This window comes from Falco punctatus (assembly GCF_963210335.1).
Source record: "Falco punctatus genome assembly, contig: scaffold_133, whole genome shotgun sequence".
Classification (NCBI taxonomy): domain Eukaryota; kingdom Metazoa; phylum Chordata; class Aves; order Falconiformes; family Falconidae; genus Falco; species Falco punctatus.
The window spans coordinates 62,361-69,733 of NW_027660265.1; the positions used below are offsets into that span (position 1 = coordinate 62,361).

A 7,373-nucleotide genomic window follows, 5' to 3' on the forward strand; every position below is an offset into this window, starting at 1 on the left:
TACGTAGGTATTTTTCCTGTGCTCTGTGTGCGTGATACATCTTTCTTTTCTCTTTTGAAAGTGCGAGAGTGAAAGAAAGGAAGTGAAGAAGCTGGTAGAGTTGAAACGCCCAGTTGAACTACGTCTGGCCCAAGAAATGAAAAGAAACCTCGATCTGCAGAAAGGTGTAAGAGGTACGGCTTTTTAGCGTGGTGAAGAGGTATCCTTGCGTAGGAGTCATGTTTTATTAAACTTTAGTGTAAAAATAGGTGTACCTAACTGTGAGCAGATGCCAACCTCGCGTTAGTTCTTGCAAGGTACTTCTGTACACCAGCCCCTAGTTTTCAATAGCTGCCAAAACAACTGCAGATGCAGGTTGCCCTGCAGTTCTCCTGGGAAAAAGGGAGTCTTTCATTCCTCTTTTCAGGTGAAATCTGGACTCTCCAAGTGTATGTGGCGCAGGAATACTGTTTTTTCCTGGTAATTCCTGGTGTGTCAAGTACATTAAAGATAAAGCAAGCTGTGTCTGTGCTGTTTACATGAGAGTATGTGAAAAAGTCCAGTTTTGTTCCTTTGCTTCATTGTTTTCATGACTAGTTTGCTGTGCAGGTTGAAGAGGCTGCTGAGCAGAGCTACGAAGGAGCTAAGGGTGTATGAGGCGAGAGGGGGACTGTCCCAGCTGAATTTGCAGGGAGAAGTGAAGAAAATGGTCAATGAAATTGGCAGATTAAGAACAAAGGTGAGCTTTATTTTGTTTGGGTTATTGTGGTGGTTTTTCTTTTGTAACCTTTGTTCTTTCTTTATACTTCTTTTCATGTTGTTGATTTTGACTACTTTTTTCTTGGCTGTATTTCTGAAATTATTTGGCTGGTTTTTGATGTTCCTTCTATGGTCACAGTAGTAGGCGACTGTAATACTGATGTAGCTCTTAGGGGTAAAGATGGAAGTGTTACGTACACAGCAGTATCTGCGAGGGCACATCAGGGGTAGGCTGTCCTGCAGAGGAAGGGCAAAGCAAGAGCCACAGCAAGGCTGGCAGGGTCTGTGACCACACAGGCCAGGGATCAGCCCCACAGGCCCTCACCAAGAAGAGCAGAAGAGTTCTGGGGACAGTTCTGGGGACAGTAAGCAGAGTCCTCCAAGAGTGCAGATCACCAGGCCGGTCCATAGGGATGGGCAGGTCTGCAGTCCTACTGGGACGTCACGTCCATGGGTGAGGGCCAGGGCTGAGAGCAGTGAAGGCCCAGCACAGGCCTGGCTGCAGCTTGAGGCCGTGGCAGCATCGTCGGGCTCCGATGGATGCATTCCCTCTCGGAAGAGAGGGGAGTAACGCCACCATCACTCGGAACAACTCTGTGCAGTTGGCCTTGCCCAAGGTCACCCCCTGAAGCCTGTCTCGGGCACGAGTTGAGCAGGAGGCAGGTGGGGGTTTGCTTTTCGGAATGGTGTCTTTGCTTCGCAGGGCACAATGCAGTGTGAGGTGATGCGGAAAAAACCCTGTAACTTGTTGCTTACTAGTAGCTGACTCAGTCCGTCTTTCCCTTGTCATGGAGACCCACAAATGCTTTTGAGGTTGCTCTGGCTGTTCGGTAGCGTGGAACCTTTTAGCTGCTTCTCCGCTCATTACTGAGATAGCTGTGTTTCAAAGTTATGCTCCTTTTTAGAAGATATTATTGTAGAATGAGTCAACTGCCTTGAGAGTGGCTCATTTGTAGTTCACAGGTTAGCAGCATATTTTTGTTCCTGTTGGAAGAGTTATTTTGAATGACAGGGAATGGAATTACGTTTGGGCAATTTTAAATAAGTGTAAAGTTTCTACGTATTTTAGAGACTTTCAAGTGTTGACTCTGGTGGTTTCCCCCTCTTTTTAAAAAATAAAAGATGATGGGATATCATGTTTTATGGTTAATAGGTATAGACGATGGATGTTTCTGGAGGGGGAAAGAAGGGGATAGAAGCTGTAGTTGACCATTGGGACCTATGGGAACTCTGATTATTTCCTGGAAATCTTTTGAAAACAAACCGTAGCTTTGACCTAAAGAGACTGTCTTCTGCCACCACTGCTGCAAAAGTGGTGTTCTGAACTACTACTTCCAGATCTATTAGCGTAATGGAAGGAAAGGGTATCTGTTTCTTGCCTTGTCAGTTCTGTGACGAAGCTTTGACCGTGTGACAGCATGTGACAGTTCCTCTGAAGCATGATACATGGGTTTTTTTCTGATGAAACCAGAATGTGGCTGCGATGTAACTGGGTATGGGTGTGTTTGATTTCCTATGATCGTATGAACATCTCGCAGAAGAATAGCCCTAGTGCTTTTCAGCCTAGCCCTGCGGGTGTAATGCCGCTGGTTTGGTACCTCTTGGTCTGTGACCCACTGCAGAACTGAGGAAGGATGGGAACCTGAGGAATGCTGTCAGAAATGATGTGAAAGCTGTTCTTGTTTTAAAAGAAGAGCCTGGTTTCAGTGTTAAAACAAAAGTGAATCAGCAGATGATAAATAGTCTTGATGGCCAAGACTTTACCTCCTTTACCAATTTTCACAGATTTGACTTTTTAGATCCCTCTGAGTTCCCTGTTTTTTCCCCTTTCCTGTCTACAGGTCGATGAACTTTCCCAGCAGCTGGAGATAGTCTAAAAAAGGCATGCAGCTAGAAGCACAAAATCATGATTTGCGAGAGTTGTCCACCATGCGTGGGAGCCATGAGAAACTGGAAAAGAGCAAAAGCCAGCTGAAAGAAGAGGTGGCTAACCTCAAACACCATATGGAGACTAACATGGTGGATCGCAGCCAAATAGAACAATACAAAAGAGAGGTGGAAGAGTGAGCTGAACAAGAAATAAGACAAAAACTGCAAGAAGTCAATCTGATTTTGCAGGTAAGTTAATTTCTTATGTGTGTCTGTTATAGACTTCTGTTTTGGTTGTCATTTTATAGGGGCGGGGGGTGGTGCCTGATTCCATGTGTTACGCTGTACTTCTGTTTTTCCTGAAGGGCAGTGGGAGAAGGGAATATGGTTGGGCAAGATGCTTTCATGTGCGTGCAGTGTGCCTGCAGGCCCTGAATCAAAAACTTGCCAAGGTAGATTTTCATTTTGCAGTTCTTGGAGGGGTATCACTGTCCACTGGTCTGTTCTCATTGTTTATCCTTGAATGGGTATTGCAACTTAGAGTTGTCACAGCCAGGCATACACATCTTCCTTAGTCATTGCACAAGGGGCAACGCTCAGAAAAGAAGTCACCAAAGCTGCAGGGTGGGGGCTGGGGGTGCCGCATCTCCATAATTTCTTTGAGGAATGCTATGCCCTGTCCTACAGAGATAGTGTTCTTCCATCAGTAGCTTTGATGAGTAATAGTGCTAAGATGGGAGTTCTTTCTGAATGAAAAGAATCATTTGGTGTGGTAGTTCCAGGGTTGTGCCCTGGTCGCTGATGGCAGTGAGGAGGCACAGTTGCCTTGCTGAATAGAGCTGGGCCCTTGAAATTGGGTGCACGCAATTGACTGGCGAGGAGAGTTCTCTTTTTCTTTGCGGTGGTTGAAAGTGTGTGTCTACTTCAGATGCAGGCAGCCTCCCAGGACAGATTAGAACAAATCAGAGCCAGTCGTCATGCTTTGCTGACAAACCAGCTAGAACACAGAATTGGAGACCTCGAACGTGAATTGGACAGGATAAAAAATACCCAACGAGACAGTATTTTTCAAAAAGAATCCGCACAGGCAGAAGCGGAAAAGTACAAAGACCTGTACCTGGAGGAAGTTAAAAATGGAAGATGCCTAGGAAATAAACTGGAAGGGTAAGTCCATGCATTTTTGTGGTGATAATAAGATACTACTTCTTCCTCAAGCAGTTTTCTTCGTTAAATACCTTTTCTACATCTGGTCAGCATTATGCGTAAGATAGCATATTTGTGATGAAAGTACCTTAAGGCTCCCCCCTGTTCATTGGAACTATCTTCATTTCTCTTCAGTGTTCCAGCAGTAACACCACCGATCATGGGTGTTAATAGGATATTTTTGAAGTTGAGTTTGTTTTAACAGGCAGCCTTTTTGCCAGTCTCTAATCTCCTCTTCTTACTCTAAGTATGGCAGAAAAGATAATGTCATGTCCTTTACTGCTTGAATAAGGATAGGCCCTTCAGAGAACGGCATTTGATGCTATGAAGAAGAACAACAAAAATCTTTTGGCTTCCATTTTAGCCGCATGTCATAGGTTTCAGCTTTCTTTGGGAAAGGAAGGGTAGCCCAGAGTTCTTATGCAGGTGATGTACCTTTCAGGAAGAGCTATGTAAACACACGGTGTGCACAGACTGCTTTGAGGCCTTAATGCTGAGAAGTCCAAAGTATTGGTTAACTCTTGCTGCTTCTTGCAGGTAGTGTGGCTACCTAGAAATAGGCTCTTCAAAAAACCTCAGATCAAATTATGGACGGTTTTTTTGGACTCTCTTAATCCCTTCCACTTTCAGAAGTCAAATAATAGTCAAAGACCTGGAGGGTAACTTTGCGGAGGTGTTATTCCCAAAGATAATTCTTTGTATGCTTCTGAATGTTTCAGAGCTAATGAGAGACGAGCAGAAGCCAACGCTAAGCTCCTTCAGGAGTGCCATAGAAGCAAACCTTTAATTGCAAGCAGCGCTGTCAGTGGTCCAGTTCTGTATTCAACTGAACTGGGACATACTAGCAACGATCTGGCACTGAATAGAAGTCTAAATCTAGGAGGAAGCTTCCTAACCCCAACCGTGAATACGTTACCATCAAGAAACAGAGTTGAAGCCTATGTGGCTAAGGTAAGCGTTTTTAAATACTGTTCTCAACTAGTGTTGAAGAGTATCTGTAAGCAAGGTTGTGCTTTTCAGTCTAAAGTTAGAATCCATTTCTAGTTCCAAACCATATGCTCTAATATGCTAAACCAAATTGCTCATCAAAACAGTACACAACTAGGTGGTAGAAACGAAGACTTCTGGTCATCAGGGTTATACAAATCTCCAGAAGTGCTCAAAGACCAAAAAATACTGAGTTCTAAATGATGAACTGCGTAACAGTTTTGGTTTTTTTTGCAAGTTCTCTTTTGCAAGAGAAACTGTGATGAAGAATACTGTGGCATAGGAAGCTCCCAAATAAGCTCTTCAGTAAAATTTAATGCGGATGCCCCATCCCTGGCAGTGCTCAAGGCCAGGCTGGGTGGGGCTTGGAGCAACCCGGTCTAGTGGAAGGTGTCCCTGCCCATGGCAGGGGGCTTGGAACTGGATGATCTTTAAGGTCCCTTCCAACCCAAGCCATTCTGTGGATGACCTTTTTTAAAACACCTAACTTTATGATGAGTGCAAAATCCCATCAGACATCTTTGTTTGAGACACCTTTTCCTCCTTCACTGATGTTCATGCTAGCAGTTTCTTCACCAGAACTTGTTTTAGTACAATACCAACAAAGGGATGCTTCAACAAAAGGATGGTATGAACAGGACATGTAACTTCTCACTTGAGTGCGGGACGTATGCTATGCCTAGGAGGCATTTGATTTTGTGGGTCCTGCTATGTGGTGTTATATGTAACTGCTCCTCAGGAAGTCTACAGAGCTTTCTAATTTGGTAAAAAGCTGCAACCTCTGCGTACCTCTGGTCAAAATATGCCCTGTAATTAGCAGTCAGCATGATAGCACATCCCTTACAGAATGGTAAACGTGGTATCATGAGAGTTGGAAACAGATGTCAGTCGTTGTTATCCGTTTCCCACCTAGCATAGGACTGAGGCATGGGCAAGCTTGCCTGTTCAGTCAGTGTCTGTCCCTCGCATATTCTGTTGTTGAATGAATGTGAGAAGCATTTGGTCACTTTTAAGCCTTCCCCTGGTTCAGTGGTCCCACCTACACTGGAAAGAATCCATTTAAAATAACGTGTCTACATACTGCACCTGGTTTAAGAAAAAGAAAAAAACCAAACCAAACAACAAAACAAAAATAGACAAAGCAGTGTGTAGGTAATGCGTAGCAGCGGCAGTTAAGAGATGAACTTTTCTGTATCATTGTGAATGTGTTTTTTGTGTCAGAGGGGCGGACAAAACACTACCTAAAGAACGTGGGAGGCAATTAGTACTGTACCACCTGCAGGGATTATTCTGCACGCAAGCAGCAGAAAGGAGGCGAAATTCAGGGATCCACTGCAAAACTGAAGTAAGGAGAAAGCCAGGACAAGGGAACAAGAGGGACAGGGAGCAGGGAGCACGTGAGGGCAGGGGGAAAAGAGAGAGAGATGGGAGCGAGATGTTACAAGAAGAAAAAGGCAAAGGAGGAAACCATCCCACTTCTAGGAAAAAAGCTGTCCTAGTTTAAAAGAAAAGGGTTTAACAGTTGTGGTTTCTTTTTTTGAAGAAGAAACAGGAAAAAAAGAATAACCTCCCTGTTACTAAATCCAGCTGCACATCTCTTTATGATATTTCTTCCTGTAATCACCAGTTAGGGAACAACTGAGACTAGTTGTAGTGGCACTGCTTGTAGCCTCAAGTCACCTGACGTTCAGTGTATTCAGGGAAGTCTTAAAACCTGATCTTCTCTGGAGTCCTTCAGAAGAAAGGAACTGAGTTCTCAGAGGTGCAGTAGTTGCTGGAGGACTAGGTGAGTATTTCACTTAGAACTGCGGGTTTAATTGTTCTCAGTCGGGTGCAGTATGTCATGTGCATAACATGCATCTGAGAAAAGAGGATTGAATTGGAACGTAAGACTTTGAAGTCGGGAAGTAACAAAAGGGAAAAACTGCATGTATCCCTCTGCATACAATAACGGGTGGCAAATCTCAATCAGTTTCCAAGTGCAAAATCACCAGATGCACAGTCTGTGCTGTCATTTCCGCAGGAGTCCCGTGCCATTCAGGAGGCAAGTTGGAGCATGAGGGAAGAAATCAGAGATTATAGTTTTAGTCTATTTTGAAATGCTTTGCTGGTTGTGCTGCCTGGTATTCTGTCTGTTCACCAGACTGTTTCAAAACAGAAGAATTTCTCTGACTCTAAGCCTTTTCTTCACTTCACTGTTTACTTCAGTTATGCCTCAGTTTTGTTTTCCCACTAACCTGGTTCCTTTCTACAGAATTTGCCTTGCCTTTAAATTCAGGATGCGCAGTGCTGCCTTGGCTGGAGATGACAAATGCTTCTGCCACTGAAGCTCTAAATGATGGGGAGTTAAGAAGCTGAAATTGCAGTGTGCCTCAGGCAGTCCTTTGAGGCTTCTTTTTTTAGTCAAAGCTCTCTGCAGATTTGGTGTTCCTTGTAGTAGCTTCCTCAAGGTGAGAAAGGCTATTGGAAGTAGGGAACATGCCAGCCATTCTGAAGAGGAAGATGTTTGTGTAAATTTTGTTTGTGCAGAAGCTTTGAAATAGCTTCAGGGGCAAAGAGGTGAAAATAGTTCACAC

General features: G+C 44.1%; 1 long non-coding RNA gene across 1 annotated transcript; it reads left to right on the plus strand.

Moving 5' to 3' along the window:
- The first annotated feature begins 2,694 nt into the window (after positions 1–2,694).
- Positions 2,695–6,601, plus strand: LOC308057312. Its single transcript, XR_013925212.1, has 3 exons — positions 2,695–2,856; positions 3,536–3,771; positions 4,530–6,601. It is a non-coding gene; the product is annotated as an uncharacterized lncRNA (long non-coding RNA).
- Positions 6,602–7,373: the final 772 nt, after the last annotated feature.